The sequence below is a fragment of the Triturus cristatus genome, chromosome 10 (assembly GCF_964204655.1).
Source record: "Triturus cristatus chromosome 10, aTriCri1.1, whole genome shotgun sequence".
NCBI lineage: Eukaryota > Metazoa > Chordata > Amphibia > Caudata > Salamandridae > Triturus > Triturus cristatus.
The window spans coordinates 768,815,060-768,835,902 of NC_140593.1; the positions used below are offsets into that span (position 1 = coordinate 768,815,060).

A 20,843-nucleotide genomic window follows, 5' to 3' on the forward strand; every position below is an offset into this window, starting at 1 on the left:
CATTACACTGTCCTTCATAATGTAGTTCCAAAAATTGTTTTGTTGAGTTATCTGATCCTATTAAATTTATTTACAAAAATGCAAATACATTACATTTGGTATAGGAGTCCAAATCATGATGAATTTAAAAAACGCTAATGGAAGGATTGAATAAGAATGAAATAGTGCCTTGTAATTCACAACCACTTTCGGGCATCAATCATTAGCATACCTGTGCAACCAGAATTCTGTCAGGCATCAGGCTGTCTTTCTTTGTATTGCAGATTGGATGAATGTCGCTGTCTAGGTCCTCAGCAGGAAAGGCTTTTCAGGTATCTGTAGATTATTAAAAAAAACCTGTGTCAAAGAAGTTCATTTATGTGGCGGATGGTGAATAATTTAATTTTAGACAGGGCCACTCGAATTGTGCAGCAGGGGAGGGCCAAATTATGCGGCAACATTGAGTAAATTATTTGGCAAGAAAAGGCAAATTATGCAGCATAATGCTGCACATGTTGTGATAGTATTACTTTATTATTTTGTAATTTTTACATTGTCTGGGAAATAATTGCACTTCAATAGTACCAGTTTGACAGCCAAATATAGCAATAAGCAACAGAAAGGTGACCAGTCAACCTTTCTAAAGGGCCTTCCATTGTGCGGCAATACATGTCCCTGCGTTTTTGTAACTTTTGAACCGTTTAAACTAGAAACAACATTTTTTTGTTATAATCTGCAGATTATTCAGCAGATGACGGATATGTCGCGAATGCGGCAAATCTATGCAAAAAAAACCGCAACAGCTGTACAACTCTATAACTCTTGTGGCTCTGTTTATAGAGTCCAAAAACGAAACATTTTGGGGAGTTTTGTCTTTCTTTCAAATCACACAAAAGTCAATATTATCACAGAACTATTTTAAAGGGTTTGTCCATATGTGCCTCTCAGGCTGGTCAAAAGATAATCTAAAATTGACCTTTATTGTGAGAAAGTTGTGGGCAATCTTCTTCATTGTGGATATCTTGGAAATGTGAGTGGACTTTACTATTCAGCGAGTCAGTGAGCCTGGCACCAGTATATGTATTGTCATGCTATGTGTGTGCAAAGAAACCTCACTAATCCATAGTCCATGCCTTTTTTGAAGGGCACAGGTTGGTGGTAGAGGATTAAAGCAACCAATCTAGTGACAGAATGGATTTTCTTGGAAGTGGTGCCTCCAAATTAGGTGTCCTTTTGCTTGCCTGCAATCATGGGAACAGAGTTGATTGCTGAGCTGCAGTATGATGGAAAACACCTCGTGCTTCAGTATACTTGTACATTCCAATCTTGGGGCTTGATTTCCAGTCCTGTGTCAGGATGGCTATTATCAGAGCTCTGATATAGTAAGACCTCTGTCATAACTTGCCACTTTGCTTGGCAACAAAAGAGACAAGTTGATTTTTTTTAAAACTGGAGAAGTTTTTTTCTGAAGCCTCCCATGAAGAAGATATTTTATAAAATTCCACACCTCTAGATCGATTCCTAGAAGCATATTGAATTAACACTAGGGAAGACTAAAGACACGTAACACTATTAAAGCAACACATTTAGCCCTTCTCTAAAAACAACTTTCTCTTGTTAATTTTGTACAATTTGACAAAACAAAGAATCCTAATGAACAGATGCAAGGCACTTCTTTTGATTGTTAATTTCTCTTGTCCGAAGTCGCATGTACAGCGTGTCTGTTGAGAGCCAGGTGAAATGACTGTAGCGCACATGCGTGTAGATGTCAAATTCCCACTTAGTGAACAATGTAGGATTATAGGGCAACGTGCAACACAATCATCACAACACCCACACATTTGCCAATACCTGTTTTTCTCATTGTGATATTCAATTATTAAAACTGTGTGGGAGCAGCACTGGGGGGCTTCACAGGCACCTGCAATAAAAGACTGGGAAAAGGACCTTGATTGGTGCATGCAACGAGAAAAATCTGTTTACATTGCAAGGGGCTGCCCCCGAAAATGGTCCAAAATCTGGACCCCCTGGAACTTATACCGAGGTGAAATATGTACCCCCCCCCAGACTCTACGACGAAAATGTCTCCCCTTCCCCGTAACTCCAACTGTACAAGTATGTTATGCATTGCTGAATCCTTGTGCTTGCAAATATCTCTGCGGTGTTCCTATGAAACTATGCCTTGTAGTCGAAGTTTCTTTATTAAAAAGAGTTATATAAAAAAAAAAAACTGTGTGGGGCTCCTATTTTTTTTAACAGCCCTATGAAATGTTCTTTCAAACTGGGCCGTAGCCAATTTTTCTATTCCTCTTTTTGTGGTTATCTTTATTCTTTGTGGCGAGATGGAGCAAGGCGAGGTCAGAAGACATGTCAAAATACCCAAATGAGTGATTGCTATGGTTCTGAATCTTTTCCTCATAGCAGGCCACACCTGATTCAAAGCAGATACATTTCCGAATGACCTTACAGAGGTCTTGGTTAAATGTTATGCATTTATGATAATTTATTTTATTTAGCTTCCGGTATTAGAGAAAGCCAGACAAAATATGAAACTGGCTTTAGGGTACATTCATCCTTCTGTATAAAACTTATTAACTTGAGGTTGGTCAGCCAGCTCCTGCTTGAGTTAAATGAACTTGAACAGGTTTGTGCATGTGACCATGTTGCTGTGAATTAATTTAATGCCCGAGAAAGCATTAGAATGTGAAATTCTCGTCATGCCCCTCTTAGCTAGTTACAGATCTGTGATGTGTATGTGGAAACCAGTCGAAGACCAAGTATACCGGCAGTTCAAACTACTCTCTATACCTTAACCCTCTCATCCACACAAACCACCCAGGGAGGCCTGTATCCATACTCCCACTGGTCTGCCTTGCCAGTTGACCTTGGCTTGCCAACGGCTTCCAAAGGTTAACCTGCCAATGGGAATGTGCCATTGTAATCCTGTTTCCGATGGTGGATATGTATGGTGGTGGTCATTAATACTCCAGTAGCTTTTTTTTAAACAGTTTTATTGATGCTTTTAAAGATTAGAATAAAATACAATTAACTTTTTTATGTCTGTTGGGAAAAAAGGTTCTCATACAGTACAACTTTCTTGCTTTCAACATCATTGTTAAATCACAGCCTGTCGTATTAATTAGTCTTTTACGCACTCTTCTATTTTTCAAATGACCATTAATCCCAATGCTTTGTCTTGCTACATCAGGACTCCTTAGTTAGTAATGTTGATTTTCCCCTTAAGGTGGGTGCTGCTCATCTGGCAGAAATTGCTACTTTTTAGTGAGTAGCTGCCATAAGTCCAGATCTTCCTCTAATTTGCAATTATGTCTCATCATTTACATTGAGTCTTCTCTGTCCCACATCCTTTGCCCAGCTATCCACCCTGGAAGCCCATGGGCACATCCAGTAAACGGCTGATCATTTGCGGGCCAGTAGTAGCGAGAAATTAATAAACCTTTGCTCAATCTTATATTTAGTCTTGCTAGCCCCTGTTCCTAACAGAGTGTGGTGTAGTGTGCGATTCTACCTGTGTCTAGTAGGTGTGTATGGACAGTCATGCCTACTTCAGATGGAAGTATGTAGTGTCCATCTGCTATCACTTAAAGTCTGTGGCTTTGTGGGATCTATCTTGTGTACCATCCTTGTGTGGCATATGCATGAAGTTGAATTGTATTAGGAGGAACCTTGCATTACTAGTTGCCGTTTGTATGAATGTGACGGCTTCCTCCCATTGTTTAGCTTGGTATTCAACTCTAGAGTCTGTTTCCGATTTCATTGTAGCCTTTAGTGGGGGTTCCTGTAAGCCTTCTCTGAGTGCTAGGTACAGCCTTATTTCCTGTGACTATGTGCAGTAACAGATCCAGCGTATTTGACCTGCGTGGGGTTTCAGTAATTGTCCCCCACAGTTTCATTGCTGTTTTTCATAGTGCTGATAGTGTATAAACTGTCCCACGCTTCGGTGAAATTTCTCAGTTGCTTACCGAGGAGTGATTAGTAATGTCATTTTATACAAGTCTGCAACCTCCATAGAGTCTTTCTCTCAAGTGCTCCAGTAGTTAGACTGATTCCACCAATTGGTGCCATATGATCCGCCTGGAATCCTCTCGATGATAATGCCTTTTTACAACACTGTGGACCAGAGCTAATCTGGAGTAGGTGATCTAGACTCAAAAGGCAACTAAACGCCACCACCAAATCTATATCACAAAGTTGTTTCCATCAAAAGACAAGCTTGGATTGCAGTCTGAGCATCAGGCATGTGATCCCTTCAATTTCCACAATGAAATGTCGACTGTAAGGAATTGCAGAAGCGGTTTTGGTGAGATTTCTCTATGTATCAATTATATCCAGCTGGACGGAAAAGATTCCATTGTATTTTAAAGACCTATTAGGTTCCTATATAAACACATGGCAATTTACTATCAACTGAATATTGTTGTATTGGTATTTTTACAAGGGTCATTTGTATGCTAAACTAAATCAATGAAAATGTGTTAACAATCATACTCTGTACTAACTATAGAATGTAATCCGTCGCATTCAAACTTTTTCCTAAATTGATGTTATTGCATTGCTTGGAGGTATTATCTTTGGCGGTTTGTCCGTGGCTCAAGCTATCGTATTTATCGGATCCTCAACTGTTGTAAAATAGGTTGCAGGGAACCATTTTACCACCACAAATAGAGGAGCGCGGTTATTTTGTGTAATCTTACTGCATTGTAACCTTCTATGGTAGCGGATGAAGTTTAGCCAACCGGACTAGCAGAGCTCCGAAGGCTTGAATTTGAGGAATGTATAATGTCATATTTGGTGTTGTTTTAACAGGGCGGTCTTTATGTATGACTGAAAATGTTGGCTTTTAAGTTTGTTCAGAACATAGTTTTTTAACCACTGATGACAGGACTATTAAATCCTTTGAGCAGATAAAATCTAAGTTGGACTTCCCTCAGTTTGAAGGGTACAGGTGCTATCAGTTAAAAAACTTGGTGCTGCACACTACAAATAGGGAAGAGGCATCGAGACAGCTGATCTTTAAGAAATGGATGGAGAAGAAGGATTCTGACTCCAAATATGGCATCTGGCATTTATAAGCTGCTAATGCAGGATCCAGGGAAAATCAGCAATGACATTCAGATGTTCTGGGGAAAAAGAGCTCGGCAGGCAGCTGGGTTGAAAGGGCGGAAGAAGTTTTTGTGAATGTCTCAGAATGTCTCTGAAAGAAAGCTGAAGCTCAAAATGTGATTTTGTTGGTATTATGCCTCTATCGTGACACTAAAATAGCATGCAAATGTGCCAGATACTTGTTGAGGACCATGTGAAGAGTGGGGTACACGTCTTTTGAGACAGCTCTAAAATTGAGGGCTTCTGAGAAGAACTATCGTTGGCATTTGAAGGACACCAGAATTCATCTTGATGGGGCTTTTTGTTAAAGGTTATTACGCCGTGTTCAACCAGAGATGAAAATAATCACACAGCTGCTTTTGTCAGGGAAGCAGACGATTGCCATGTTTTGGGGGGAAGATTTGATCGACTACAAGGAACAATTGTCTTCACAGTACTTGGTACTTATTGGCTGTAGATAACCGCAGCCTTTATAGGAATATAAACGGATATGAGTAACACTGGGCTTTCTTGTGTGAGTATCTAGCAGGCGAATTCAATTATCTACCTGAGATAGTTGTAGACTGTCTGGATAATCTCCTCAGGAATTTGCCAATTCTGATGGATCCAGCTTGGGAAGAGTCGGGATATAATTGGCTGAGCAGGTGATACTGACTTACCTGGAGGAGACTGATGCGCTTACAGTGTAAGAGAGAGTGCAGTGTTGTGAACAGCATCTTGATTCACTTCAGGTGGGGGGACACTCGGTATGGCAGAGATTTAAAGGGGGCTGAAATGTTCCTTTTGAGTGGAATTCAATGCAAATGATTAAAGCCTGATAATTAGTAGTTGGTTTGTCGCATTAACCAACCCTCTCTCAGCTTTGTGTCTAACTGAAGTTAAAAATCTTAATTTTACCATGAAGGATCTGTCTGCTAGCCTAGCATTAAAGGCAAACACATTTCAGCAGATTCATACTGAACACTGGTTTTGCACTTCCGCAAATTTTAGTGGAAGTTCTAGTCATGTAAACAATGCCACCTTGTGGTCAGTGTTTTGAGTTAGTTACGTACAAAAAGCAGGAAATACACAGCAAACTAATAGGAACAAATGACCTCTGGATCAGTCATAGACTAAAATCGGAGTGTGAACATAGGGACGCTGGCTGAGGTTGAAGATCGCAAGATTTAACCTTCCACAGGAGCACACTTCTTCGTGAGCGAACTCATCGCCTAGTTTAATCAGGGTGTGCTATACATAAACTCAGTAACATAACAAGCCTTTTCTTCATTGCAAGGTATGATATGGACGCCTGGGTGTCCTTGTTAATGGGGCTGGCCTTTAGTTTCATTACAATTAATGCACTTTTTTTTAAGTGCCATTATGTTCTTGCCCTGGTAATGCATTAGCCTCCCTTTCCTTCAACTTGATTTTTGTATTGTGCTTCACTACCTGGCCCTTACCCCTTTTTTTGCCCATCCAGCATTTGCCCCCTAGGCCCCTATGATGTTTGCGCCGAAGTCCTTTTCTAAAATGTTTTTTTTCGATGGGTAGGCAGTGGACTGAGGACGGGATAATCCTCGTTGTCTGGGTTATATTGAAATCGAATTCGATTTTTTGATTTTCACCCTTATTGTTGCTGTTCTTCAGTTTTTTTTGTTTTTTATTATTTCGACTGTTTTACTGTCTACCCTAAATTGAAAACTAATGTTGTAAACAGTCCATCTGATAGACATTTCTTAATCGATCTTGCTCTTTTGCAAATGTTTTCAAAACAACCCCTAGAGTCACGGTGTCTGACAAATAGAACACACTGATTCCTCACTAAGAAACGTGTTGATCAAATTACAGAAGTTCTGCTAGAAGTCCAGGCTTAGTACTGCGGTTTCACACTGGATTATCGTTGATGCAGGAAGGACCTTTATTTTGCTAGCACACAGTGATTTTTCAATGACTGTTCTCTCTGACGTAAGGGGGCCTGGCCTATCTCCAGAAACGATGATTCCACTCTCTTGCACCTGAGCTGGCACTTTGTGTGGTGTTCATGATTCATACCCCCAATTGTAGGCTTCCCAAATAACTCATTCCAGCCTAGATGACTAAAAATGTTTCTATATTTATTTAGTAAGCAGCTGTTTTGAGCACAGGTTTCTAAACAGATTTGATCTACGTACATGTCCCTATCTTCATATGTTTCTGTCAATCATCTGGCATCATATTTATAGGCGATGGGCAGTCATGTTAACACAGGATAGTAACCTGGCCACAAGCCACATTGGATTTCACTCCCATCGTTTATCCTTAGAGTATTCTATCGACAAATAATGCAATATATAACTTAGCGGAACTGTTCCCAAAACTCGTTACTGTTAGGAGGGTTGGAAAGCTGGGGACTTATAACAGAGGATTAGTGGATGTCTCAGATTGAGTGTAACTCTGGAGTTATGTGAACACCTGCAAAATGAGTACCGGTCCTCAACCGATATTTGTGTTTGAATCGAGGGTCCTTGTCCCAGACTGCCTCATTTCCCTGTACATATTAGCCCACAGGCTGAGGAAGCTGTTTCTCATGTCTTGGTATATTTTGATGCAGCAGAACAGGCCTCACTTTAGCAGGAACCTACTGGTTGTGCCCATCCCTGCTGAGGTCCAAAGATACTGGGTGTAATCCTTCCATTTTCTATCATATGTCTTCTGTATCTCTTGATTTATATAGTATAACTCCATTTTCCTTAAATATTACATTACACGGCAGTCGACAATATCTTTATTAAAGTCTGTCTCTAATTTTCTTATTACAATTGAGTTGTGACAGTTTTAGATACCTGTAATAAAAATAAAGAAAGTAGTTGCTTAATTTTGCAATTGCGTTGTGATGTTACAATGACTGTTGCCAGATCCAGCAGCCAAGGTGAAAGGCAGGTCACAGAGCATCATTACAGCTTCAATTCAAAGAGTGAAAACGAGAACTGGCTTTTCTTTGATCTGATCTGTTTTTCTAAATGAATGATGAACAGCAGCCAGGAAGTATTTATGGCATCATGTTTTTTTGTTTTCACACTATAGATCCATTACAGGAAAGACATGAACTTGCTACATGTTTTTACTTGCACTGAGCTACAGCACGTTTTTAAATCCGACTTGTATAAAACTGATTCTAACATCGTTTTGCAGCAAATTACGAACTGCTTTTTGGTGTGTTTAAATTTGCACTATAGATTCAACTTTTATCATCCTGTTAGCAACTATCCTATGTCTTTCATATAAAAGAGAAAACCACCAAGGATTTAAAAGGTTTGTGGGAAGGGTGATGTATTCATTACAAGGAATAATGTACCCCCTGCCGTACATCACAAAGATATTGCAATTCACCTCATACTTCAATTACCTTATTAACCCGTTGACTGCAGCGCGAATTCTGCCGCGGTGCTGGTGGAATAATGAGTGGGCGGGGTTCGGACGGCCCCCGGCCGTCCTCCGCACACGCCCACTGTGACGTCGGACACATACAAGGGGTTAAGGAGCACTGCCTTTGACCTAGTTCATCTATATGGTCATGAAACTCCTTGGTGACTCGCACCATCCTAATGAGGCAAGGCAGGACATACTTTATCCTGTATATCTTCTTAGTTGTTTTGTGAAGGTTCACTTCCTTATGCTTTTCTGCCTCATGCTCTGTGTCCAACTTGTTCAGTTCTCTGACTTGATGTCTCCTCTCCTCACTTTAGTCTGGGCACACAAGGTACTAGTTTGTTTTGGAGAGCTTGGCGATGAGCCAACAGTTGAGTTGTTTCTCAGATATGTGATGCTCTGGATGCAAACCAGTTGACTTCTCTCCTCTGTCTCGTGGTCTCTTTTCTCATTAGGCAAGCGTGTCGCGGATGACAGTCACGTGATTGCAGATGTGCTCATGTAGGGGTCGAATCCTGTACTTATGCAGTGTTGTAGATCGGCCGTAGGGACCAGTGTAGATGACAAGAATCCTGTACAGGGGACTACCAGTGGGTTTAGGTGCCTCTACAAAGCTAGTCTGCTTGAGAAGGGCCCTAACATGTTTAGTACACATCAAGAAAGAAAGTACAAAATATAATAAATTGGTAAAAGTTGAACGAACCTTGGTCAGAGTAGAGAAGGAATAGCTGTTCCATACAGGTCACATTGTCTATACATCCTATTTTTGCTAAGAAGCCAAGACAGCCAGAGTCAACCCGGACATTTATAGGACACATATATTTTGATTAAAAAGATTCTCAAAAAGTGTATAGCAATTGCTTGAAAGTATGTTCACCTTGGACAATTTGCACTTGAAATTGTGAATATTTTTTAACCCATGTTGTCGGGAGTGTAAATAATGATGTTTGTAATGTACATAATCTCCCAGATGTACTCTGGCAGGGTGTGCGCTAGAACCAGTCATTACAGGCTAGAATGGTGGCACACACCCATTGGAAACCAACCGTGTTCGCTCTGGCCCTTCTGTTTATAAGGTAGTGCCATTGTAAAACAAAGTTGACTGACAAGTTGTGCCTGTACCAGCAATACACATGACATGTGATGCAACCTTGTTTAATAGAAACAGCTTCCAAATTACAGCAATCCTTTGTTTAATACAGTGTTGGTTTATCACAAGTCTATCTGCCTACGTTAAATGGAAACAGGGTGTGCTCAATGAAAATGACAGCAATTGTGGCTGAGGAAATATAGTTCTGGAATTAGTCATCTGGAATGGGAACAGTTTGTTAAACATAACCACTCATTGCCAGAATGTCACAGCGGCTATTCTAAAACGAGTATTAAGAACCATCAATCCGTCGCAGGTTTGATGGTTATTAAGCTCTGCTTGCTTTCCATTAGGTGAGATGATGACTTGTGATGGGTGTCCATTGCACTGAAATTCAGACCCTGATTTTCTGAGAACCTTCTTCTTCCTACACTTATAATGTAGTTTGAAGTGGACTGAACTTGGTAAGTCGAAGTACACTTTTGTCTATCAATTAGGAGTAGCCCACTAGCGCATGCAGCAACTCCATCTGTGTAGGACCGTTTACTTACCAAAGTCTTGCACTTTTGAGAACACCACGATCCTTCATTTACATGAATTAGTTTCCAGTGTTATCATATGCCATTTTTCTTATCTTTAATGAGAGTAACTATAGGTGAGGCGGATTGACATGGTCAGAAGTAAGGGATGAGTTGGAGCCAACCGGTTAGTTTCCATCATTACACCCTACTGTCCAGATAAACCTTTATGTAGCTTCAGAAGGTCTATGTGTTAATGCAGCGTGCAATCATTTTAACTGGAATAAGAAAGACAAGATGTATTACAAATGCTTTCAATTTGAAAAAAATATGGGAATGTGGCAAAAAATAATGTGGGAGAAAAGTGTTTGGTAGCCCAAAGGTTTTTGCAAATCAGATAAGAATTTGAATAAATCCGCTTTAGGAGAATGCTGGGCCAATTGATTTTATCTTCTAGAGTACTTTTGTAATGCACTTTTGGAAATCTAATGGGAGCTAATGAGGGCTATTGCTTAAAGAAGATTTTGCGCCAGAGGTTTAAGGAGCAATTTAAGATTTGGAGACACAACTTTGTATCTCCAAAGCCTAAACTGAAAGTTAAACCTCAGGGCACAAGTGCCTCAAATGGGAACAGGTCTTTCTTCTTGTGTATCGTTTGCTTGACCTGTCCCATCAATGGTGGTTGCCCATTAACTCACTTATCATACTTCTAGTTGCAGGTGTTCCTAAGGAGATCACTGGATTCCCTATCATTGTTTCGATCTACTGGTGTAGGGATGGTTTCCATGTTCCACATCATTATTTGATTCATGTGTCTATAATGTGGTGGGGTTTTTGTAGCTAGAGTTATTGATCACTTTGGTTGGTTTCAAATGAAACTGATGGGCGCATTCTTAGAGCTAATTCAGGATTTACAATTTGATTTACAATTGGGCTTGCCTGAGGTTTGCCAAAATCGACCCTAGACATCTCCATATTGGGGAGCATCCAGAATAAGTTATAAAAATGCCTCTTTGAGACTGCGGGGAAAGCTAAAACGTAGAGCTGTGATGTCTTACATCAGTGGCGTAGCAAGGGAGCTAGGGGGACGATCCGCCCCGGCAGTCGTGCGGGGCTGCAGCGGTGGCAGCACTTGCCAGCCCCCCGCTCTTCATGCGGCCACCGGACGGTAAACCCAGAGACCGCCTCAGGCAGCACAACGGCTTAGCTACCTACCCCACTGTCTTGCATAATGCATGAACTCTTGTGGAGTTTGTCAAGATCCTTTCAAACAGCATGCTAATGTCATCTACACAAACCCTTTGCTTTATACACCTACTGATTGTTAATCAAAGACCAGATTCAAATAATTGAAATAAATGTTTTGAAGAAGCACTACTAGCAACTCATATATGTATGTATTATATACATACATTGAAAGTATTAACTAATGTGACTTAGGGATGGTCAATTATTCAGTTATTAGACATTACCCAGGAACGTTTACACAGTGATTTTGGCCATACGTAAAACTTGGGTTTACTCTGCATCACGCCTTGGGATTTCAATCCACTCCTTTGACTCGCATTTAATGATGAACTTGGTTTGGGGCATGCAAACAAAACACAAACTAGTCAGCTTTTTAGACCATACATTACTTCAGTAAGACAGTAAAATCATATTGTGATATTTTACATCTGTGATTTGTGTGGATTGTGATGTGTTGGAGGTTATCTAATGACTAGTTTGGGGATGGCCTGTTCCATTCCAGTTTGCTTTTCTACAAACCACTGAGATCTAAAACCTCTGCCTGTAGGTTCAGTAGAAATGAACTAAGTCTACAACTGCTAGAATGCAGTTGGGCTTTAAAGGAATCTCCATGACTAGAACAAAGTTTTCAAGGCAACATAGGACCATCTCATAACCTCTGACAGGGAAATTGCAGGTATTGCAAAATGGTACCAGCATGCATTGGGCGTAGGCACACATCATCCAAATGTAGCGTTACTCATGGGTGCTCTTTAAGATTGTTGAATGAAAATCGACAGTGTATAATTAGTGTGAAGTTGGCTTTGGGCAAGGTAAATTCTCTGACTCGTATTTTAACTCATTTTTCTTGTTCATTTTAATTCATCATAGATCTTTGTCAATCCACAAGTCAACTTTGGTACGCCTACTATGTACTGACATGAGAACTCAACATTTTGTGAGCCCTAGAACAAAAGAGCCTTTCAAATACTGTGTGTGCAGTGACTGAAGCACAAAGTGGTGGGACGGGATCAGCCTTAGCCCATGGCAATTCAGCAAGCCATCCGTGTAGGGGTGTGATATGAATTCTCTATTGTTCAAAGGAGCAATTTAATGCCATTGGGTGTTTCTGCTGTCAAACCCCACCTTGTTCCCAGACATCTGTAACACTTTGAGAATGTGACAGTCACTTGAAGCTTTATGTGTGTATTGCTTACATTTCTACAGGCCTCACTCCAGTTATGAAAAGGAGAGTGAGCGCTTCCTTGTTTTGCTTTCTAATATTACAAATATTATAGGAAAATCCTAGGTTTTGGTATCATTAACTCTATGTGTGTGTGTGTGTGTGTGTGTGGTAGAAGCTACAATTGAAGAATCTTACATGATCTCTTCATCTGATCAAACAACATGTTTACATCAGGCTTCAGTTGTATGTGCATTGTTTCTCCAAGCTTTCCCATGTGCGGTAAGCAAACTGGCGCGGCATGTGCAGAAGGGCTATAGTCTGAAGATATGAAAGGACATTAGAACAAGGCCACTGTTCAAATAGAAATCACAAAACGTTGATCATCTCTGACAGTGGAACAATCTTTCTCAGGTGCTGTTTCCGGTCTATGGCTCTCCCTCACACCCACACTTGCGACTCATCCAGCCCTCCCAATCTTTATACTACTGTTGAAAACAATATATATATATATATATATATATATATATATATATATATATATATATTTGTTTGTTAGTTCTCTGATGCACCTTGCATTTTGTTTGTTTGTTCTCTGATGCACCTTGCACGTTTGAAATGGAGTATAATAGAGAAAACAACAGAAGAAAATAAAATAATGATCGCTTAAACAACCACGATTTGCCTTGGATTTGCTGGTGTGAGTGCTGCCTTTCTGTGCCCCTCTGGGATTTTGGCAAAAACGAATCGAGGGGAGACAGAGGTCTTTAATAAACGACCAAAGGAAACCCCGCTGTGTCCTCTGCTCTTTTCCCGAATGGAGGAGGTTTGGTGTCATATGTGGCGCGCTGCCCGTGGTGTGCAACAGAGGACCCTTCCGTTTTGGGTCGTGATTACATGGGCAATTGACTTTGTTTATTTTCCGAGGGATCGGATGTTCGCGACCCGCCACCCGGATGCTGAATCGAGTTGCTGCTCTCAGAAGGCGGTCCAAGACTTCTTGGAGAGGCACAGGCACTGTCCTTATGTCTCCAGCATTGGTTCGGCTGGATGGGTACGCTGGAAGTAGGGGGCCCAAGGTCGTTTATTCCCCGTAAGTCTGCTGAGCCTATCCCGCTGCATCGTAATACCTACCAGTATGCTGCATTCTGGGAACTGCAGTTTTGACATTAGACTGTAACAACGTCCTGCAGGCAAACAAGATGCAGGTGTGCCCTTCACTATTTTGGTAAGGAGGAGTCTATGTAAATACACCTTTCAGGAGTCTCAGCACTGAACTGTGGCATTTGAAGAAGGCGCACAGCTGAAACCGGTCATGCCGTCCAGTCTTTAATAAATGACCAAAGGAAACCCCGCTGTGTCCTCTGCTCTTTTCCCGAATGGAGGAGGTTTGGTGTCATATGTGGCGCGCTGCCCGTGGTGTGCAACAGAGGACCCTTCCATTTTGGGTCGTGATTACATGGGCAATTGACTTTGTTTATTTTCCGAGGGATCGGATGTTCGCGACCCGCCACCCGGATGCTGAATCGAGTTGCTGCTCTCAGAAGGCGGTCCAAGACTTCTTGGAGAGGCACAGGCACTGACCTTATATCTCCAGCATTGGGTAGGCTGGATGGGTAGGCTGGAAGTAGGGGGCCCAAGGTCGTTTATTCCCTGTAAGTCTGCTGAACCTATCCCGCTGCATCGTAATACCTACCAGTATGCTGCATTCTAGGAACTGCAGTTTTGACATTGGACTGTAACAACGCCCTGCAGGCAAACGAGATACAGGTGTGCCCTTCACTATTTTGGTAAGGAGGAGTCTATGTAAATAAACCTATCAGGAGTCTCAGCACTGAACTGTGGCATTTGAAGAAGGCGCACAGCCGAAACCGGTCATGCCGTCCAGTCTTTAATAAATGACCAAAGGAAACCCCGCTGTGTCCTCTGCTCTTTTCCCGAATGGAGGAGGTTTGGTGTCATACATATTATGGCGGAATTGGCTAAATAAATATAACAGCACAAGAATTACTGGGTCCGCGCTCGTTTGTTTCAACAAAGAAGGAAAGTGAAGGCGAGTTGTTGCTGATATATATATATATATATATATATATATATATACCTGTTGCATGGGCCTCTGATGAGAAGCTAAGAACGCTTTGAAATGTGTCAGGCCAGGGACGAGATACGGGGAGGGAAAGCCACACGTCTTAAAGAATAAAGGAATGTTTCCAACCTAGTACGGAGTGCGGTCCTGCATCTGGGGAACTCTTGGAAAACCAGTATACGCGGCGCCTCCAGGCCGCAGGGACGACGCACCAAATCGAATTAACGATGGACCCGCAAGTGAATACTCACGTTTGCATGGGCGTATTGGGTGAATCAAGCAGACATGTGGAGTTCTCTTCTGAAGCCCACCAGAGGGCTGCGAACACTGTTGTCCTACATTGAGTGCGGCAGGGTAACCCACTGGAGGGTATGAATTGGCGTAATAAACTACACTCCCCAGCGTGCATCAGCCACAGTCATCCATTGTGAGGGCACACCGGAAGCCTATCAATCAATGAAGACGTGTGGAGGGGGTGTGGCAATGCTGTTAATTAAACCTGTTGCATGGGCCTCTGATGAGAAGCTAAGAACGCTTTGAAACGCGTCAGGCCAGGGACGAGATACGGGGAGGGAAATCCACAGGTCTTAAAGAATAAAGGAATGTTTCCAACCTAATACGGAGTGCGGTCCCACATCTGGGGAACTCTTGGAAAACATATATATATATATTGGCTCAGTTAATATATGTGTACTAAAATTGAAAAACGTGGTTTCAGGATGGAAATGTGTGTATTTTCAGTACTTTGTTTCAGAAGCTGATGTCTGAAGAAACATAGTGAATGTGCAAAATATATTTAAAGCGGATATGTGTGATAAAACATGTGGCGTCCGGGACACTTAATACTCACATTATTACCTGCCGAAGACATTGCAGCTGTGCCTCTTTTATATTATAATGTATTATATTATGTAAAAGCATTACAAATTACCATATACATTTTTTTTTTTTTTTACATTATTGTTGGGATCCCTGCCTGATGCACTGAGGTGATCTTTGTTGACAATCTTTCACTGGGTGGGCACAAATGTAAGCATGCCTAATATGGTCACTATTACAAAATTAATAGTAGCTCCAGATGATTTTCATTGAACATAAGTAGCTCTTACTACAGAAAAGGTTGGAGACCCTTGATCTAAACTAATGTGAATATATTTAACTTCTTATTACCTCCTTTAACTCTGCCTCCAATTTGACTATGCTGTTGTACGACATCCTCACATGTTCCAAACCTTTTGTTACACTGTGACTCATTATGGCGATTTCCCTCTGCCTCTACCCCTATATGGTAGAGCCGAGGCACTGGAAGTGAGCAGATTGTATACTTCTAGCAAGAGAACATAGCCTGCTTACTCACACTAGGATAGAGTTACTGGGTGAGAGAGTACTCCTAGCTTACATGATTTTAAACTACTAATCCATTCAGATAATTTTGAGGTTGCAGCCTACCAAACAGCACAGCTATCGTGTTTGCTAAAGACAGCTTGGGGACATTCAGAAAGCCGACCTAGGAATACTTTCTGCCCATAGCTTACCATTGGCTTTGTGGTTTGTAACTCACCTTTTCTGGCTTTCTATTTCCAGACTTTATTTGCTCTAGGCTGTCCAGTTTAAGTTCATCCCTCCCATTGCCCAAACAGTGTTTAGTGTATTCTACCGCTAACTCAGTTTCTGTAAACAGACCTTTAAATCTTTTTCTTATCTTGTCACATTTGCTGTGCATTCAAAGACAGATGTCAAATGTCAAGCTCTCTCTTCTGAGGGAGTCTGGTGTTTACTTTTTTTTCTCTGAGTTCAAAGCAAAAGAATTGGTGACAATACTGCTTCTCACCTCACTTCACTACAATCTACCCCAATCTATTCCACTCCAATCCATCCCAATCCACTCCACCCAATCTACCCCACTCCACCAATCTACCTCACTCCAATCTACCCACCCCACTTTACCCGACCCCACTCAATCTACTCCACCCCACCCAGATCTTCCCCACTTCAAATGACCCCCACTGTAACCCAATCTACCCCACCCCACTCCAATCTGTCCACTCCAATCTAACCCACTCCATTCAATTCAATATAACTTTATTTAGGCCATTGTGGCCATAAAAGTACATTAAAAAATGCATCACGTTTCATACAATTTTGTTATACAGGATGAAATAAAGTGCCGGACAGTGCAATATTTAAAAGGTCTCAGAAAAAGCATTAATATATATATAAAACTACTCAATTTAGACGGACACACCACAGAGAGAATAAGTATCGGGAAACTGAATGCACAATAGGGAGGCTGGTATCTTATTTTAATATCCTGTAAGCCTCCCCACAATGAGTTGTCCCGAGATTCCGGCAGACCTGTTGGAGCCATCGGTGTCTAATCTTCTTATATACCGGACAAGCAAACAGTACATGTTGGTCCGTTTCGGAGATGTTATCACAAACCGGAGACCCCTTGGACTGTGCACCCCCCCCCCCCCCAATTATTTGTGAAGTCATGGAGTGGTAGTACCCCGTGCCTAAATTGCAAATAAAGTTTTTTAGCTATGGGGGCTGAATAACGTCAAGAACAGGTTCTAACCTGTATTGATACTTGACTTCTCAAAATTGTGCAGTCAGTATACCAGTGGTAGATTTCCCCTTGATCTGATTTATCTTATATTCTCTGAAGAGCTTTAAAAGAGCCTTCCTAGGAATTGTCAGGGAGGATACTTCAGCGTTGGCCCATAGGTTACCCATCCTTAGAAGAAGTAAGGGATTATTAATATAGGCTAACCATGGCATTTTGCCCGCCCCCTGCAAATTTAAGACCTCCTTCATCTCATCCTTGAAAGCCACTAGTTCTGGTGTACACCATAGACGTCACCAGTGGAGAAGGGGCCTGAGGGCAACTTCCTCAGCAATTGGACTGACCCCAAGATCCATACGGAGTGGCGTCAATGGTGTACTTTTCAGGAGGCCTAGGATTTGTCTAATGAAGAAATTTTCGTTCCTAGAGAGGGGATCAGGTGATTGATGGCCCCAAATTTCTGCCCCATATAAGGCTGCCCCCCTTGCTTGTGTCTTATAAATTTCCATAACTGGGCCAACCATTTTATGGGTATTTTTCTTAAGCATCTTAGCCAGCCCCCCCGAAGTTTGGGCCAGTCTTAAGCTGGCCTTCCTAATTTGCCCATGCCACTGCATTTTATCAGTGAGGGTTAATCCTAAATATTCAAAGTCTGTACCTTTTTCCAGTGGTTTCCCATCTAAGCAGGGATTTGGACGTGTGGAGTCACATACATGGAAAACCATATAGTTGGCATTTGAAGAGTTTATCTCCAGACCCTTATTTTTGCAGAATGACTGGAAAATATCTAGGGCGCTGGATTCCCATCGGGGATTTGGATAGTAGCTAAGTGTCGTTGGCGAACATCAGGGCCGGAACCCTGCGTTTTGCCTACCTGGGGGCATCTACATCCCTCCCACCAATCAAGACCTCCACACGGCTGTTAATAAATAGACAGAAAAGGGTTGGGGCCAAAACACACCCCTGCCTTACCCCTCTGTCTATAACTACGGGATCTGTGAGCTCACCATTTTTCCCATATCTAACTTGCGCATAGTTAGATTCGTGAAGCCGCTTCACCTGATGACAGAGGTATGGAGGGACCCCCATACTTAAAATGGACCATAATTTATCCCTAGGAATCAGGTCAAATGCTGATTTTAAGTCCACGAAGTTCAGATAAAGGCTGCCGCCCTCCAAAAGCACTGTCTTCCAATAGAGGAGTTGCAGCCTTAAAATCTGATCTATCGTGGACATCTTTGCTCTGAAGCCGGCATGGTAGGGGCTAAGTATGGAGTGCTCCTCCATCCATCTCTCTAATCGATCCAAAAGCACCCGTGCATAGATTTTTTTGAGAAACATCTATGAGGCTAATTGGACGATAGTTAGCGGGGAGAAGTAGAGAGACCTTCTTGTAGATCGGAATAATCTCTGCCCCCAACCAGGTCGTCGGAATTGGCATCCCTGAAGAATAGCATTAAATAGGCTCCAAAAGTATGGGGCCCAAATAGTAGGTTAGTTCCTAAAAACATCACCTGGGATCTTGTCTAGGCCTGGCGCTTTAGCGGGAGCTACTCTGTTCAATGCATCCATAATCTCTTTTAAGGAGATTTCTGGGGCATTGGGGGAAGACTGCTGTAAGCAAGTTGGCATGCCTATAGCTTGTATAGCTTGACCTATTTCTTCCTCTCCCCTTGCATATAGCGACATGAAGTGGGTCCTCCAGATTTCTGCCCCAAGATTTGGCTCTATTGCCGATTTACCCTCTTTGCAACCGGTATTAACTATGTTCCAACAGGTCCACATGTCCCTAGAACGTAAAGCAGCCCTCATGCTTTCCCATTTATCACCCTCCCACTGTTTTTTTGCAGCATTGATTGTGTTTCTATAGGCTATTCGCTTATCTCTTACCATTGGTTTGTCCTTCACTTTGATTGCTAGGATCAATGATTGCTTAGCCCTTCGACAATCACCATTATACCAGGAGTGGCCCATAGATGCCTTTTGTTTGGTTTTTTCAGCAGGAAAGAAGATGTTTGCCAGGTCACATACTAGGTCTTTTTGATTTCTCCTGATTTCAGCTAGGACTGTATTAGAGACTGTTGTATAACTAAATTTATTGGCAACCTCAAGGTATGGAGTAACAATTTTATAAAGGGAGGCCAACTTATCCTGGGAATTACAGATGGCCCCCCATTTCACTCGCCTCCTACAACCAGTCAAGGTTAACCTGGACCCATTTAAATAATTACCTACTTTAACACCCATAGTGCAAGGTGATACCATCTCTAGGACCAGGGTGTTGTGGTCGCTATCATATCTAGGTATGGCCTTAAAATCAATCGCCCAACACCAGGATTTAGTATCCATCAAGATATAGTCTAAGATGGAAGAGCTTCCAGGTCTATTATTAGAATGGTTTGTTGGGGAATCGGATTTTGTTTGACCATTACAAGCCCTAAAAGAATGGGTCAACGTAAGAGTATTCATTTGAAGCACCAAAGGGGTCCAGGCTCGAGTTGGTAGGGCATTCAGTTCTGGAATTGACCAGTGCTGGTCTTCCTCATCAATGTCTCCTCCATTAAGGTCCTTCAGTGGCTCATACTGGCAATTAAAATCGCCAGCAAGTACCACCAGGGTGCCATCTGGGATGGTATATAATATCCATTCAATCTAACCCAATCAACCCCACCCCACTCCAATCTACCCCACTCCACACCAGTCTAAGAACATTCCACTCAAATCTACCCCACTCTGCTCCAATCTACCACACTCTACTCCAATATACCCTAATCCCCTTCACTCCAATCTACATGACTCCACTCCAGTCTACCCTACTCCATTCTACTCCACTCCATCCCAGTACAATTTACTCCACTCCCTTTCCATTTACCCCACTCCACTGCAAACTCCACTGCAATCTAGCCAACTCTGCTCCACTCTAATCTACCCCATTACACTCTAATCTACCCAATTGCACCACAATCTCTTCCACTGCAAGATACCACAATCTACCCCACTCCAAGCTACCACAATCTACCCCACTCCACTCCAATATACCACACTCTAATCCACTCCATCTCCCCACTTCAATCCACTCTAATCTACCCCATTTCACTCTACCACACTCCACTCCACTCTACCCAAATCCACCCCACTTAATTTCTCTCCAATCCCCACTACACTCAAATCTACCCAACTCCACTCTGATCTAACCCACTTCACCACAATCCAATCTACTCCACCCCACTCCACCCCAATCTGCCCAACCCCTTACAAAAATGTACTAACAATAATCACATGTAAGACAGTACTGTGAAATGTTTTCGCATTTCCATGGGCATATTTGTAGCTATCGTTTGATACATACTATACTATGATTTATTGCTCTATTGATCTGGCTGGGAACAACAAATTGATATATATATATTGGCGCATGCACCTACATTTGTTTTGTATTGTCATACAATTAGGTGCACATGTATGCCGGTATATCCCTATACAACGGCTAGACCCATATTGATGCCCACATGCACATGCATACAACAACTATAACATATCCAGTCACACATATTCATTAGTATTGTAAACCTGTGGGAAAGAGCCAGCTCTTCTGAAGCTGTAATGATTCTCAGTGTATGTTATTTGTGAGGGTAATGAATTCTATAGTTTAGCCACTTGGACAGCGAGAGATTTCCATC

The 20,843-nt window shown here is 41.9% G+C and overlaps 1 protein-coding gene and 1 long non-coding RNA gene across 3 annotated transcripts in view; one reads left to right on the forward strand and one right to left on the reverse strand.

Moving 5' to 3' along the window:
* Positions 1 to 20,843, forward strand: part of EMP2 (epithelial membrane protein 2) — a 114,752-nt gene that overhangs the window by 20,869 nt on the left and 73,040 nt on the right. The gene's annotated exons all lie outside the window — the stretch shown is intronic.
* LOC146789983 (uncharacterized) overlaps positions 1 to 20,843 on the reverse strand; it is a 33,746-nt gene that overhangs the window by 1,099 nt on the left and 11,804 nt on the right. Inside the window, exon 2 of the long non-coding RNA XR_014969511.1 lies at positions 212 to 315. This is a non-coding gene — a long non-coding RNA (uncharacterized LOC146789983). The remainder of the gene's footprint in view (positions 1 to 211; positions 316 to 20,843) is intronic.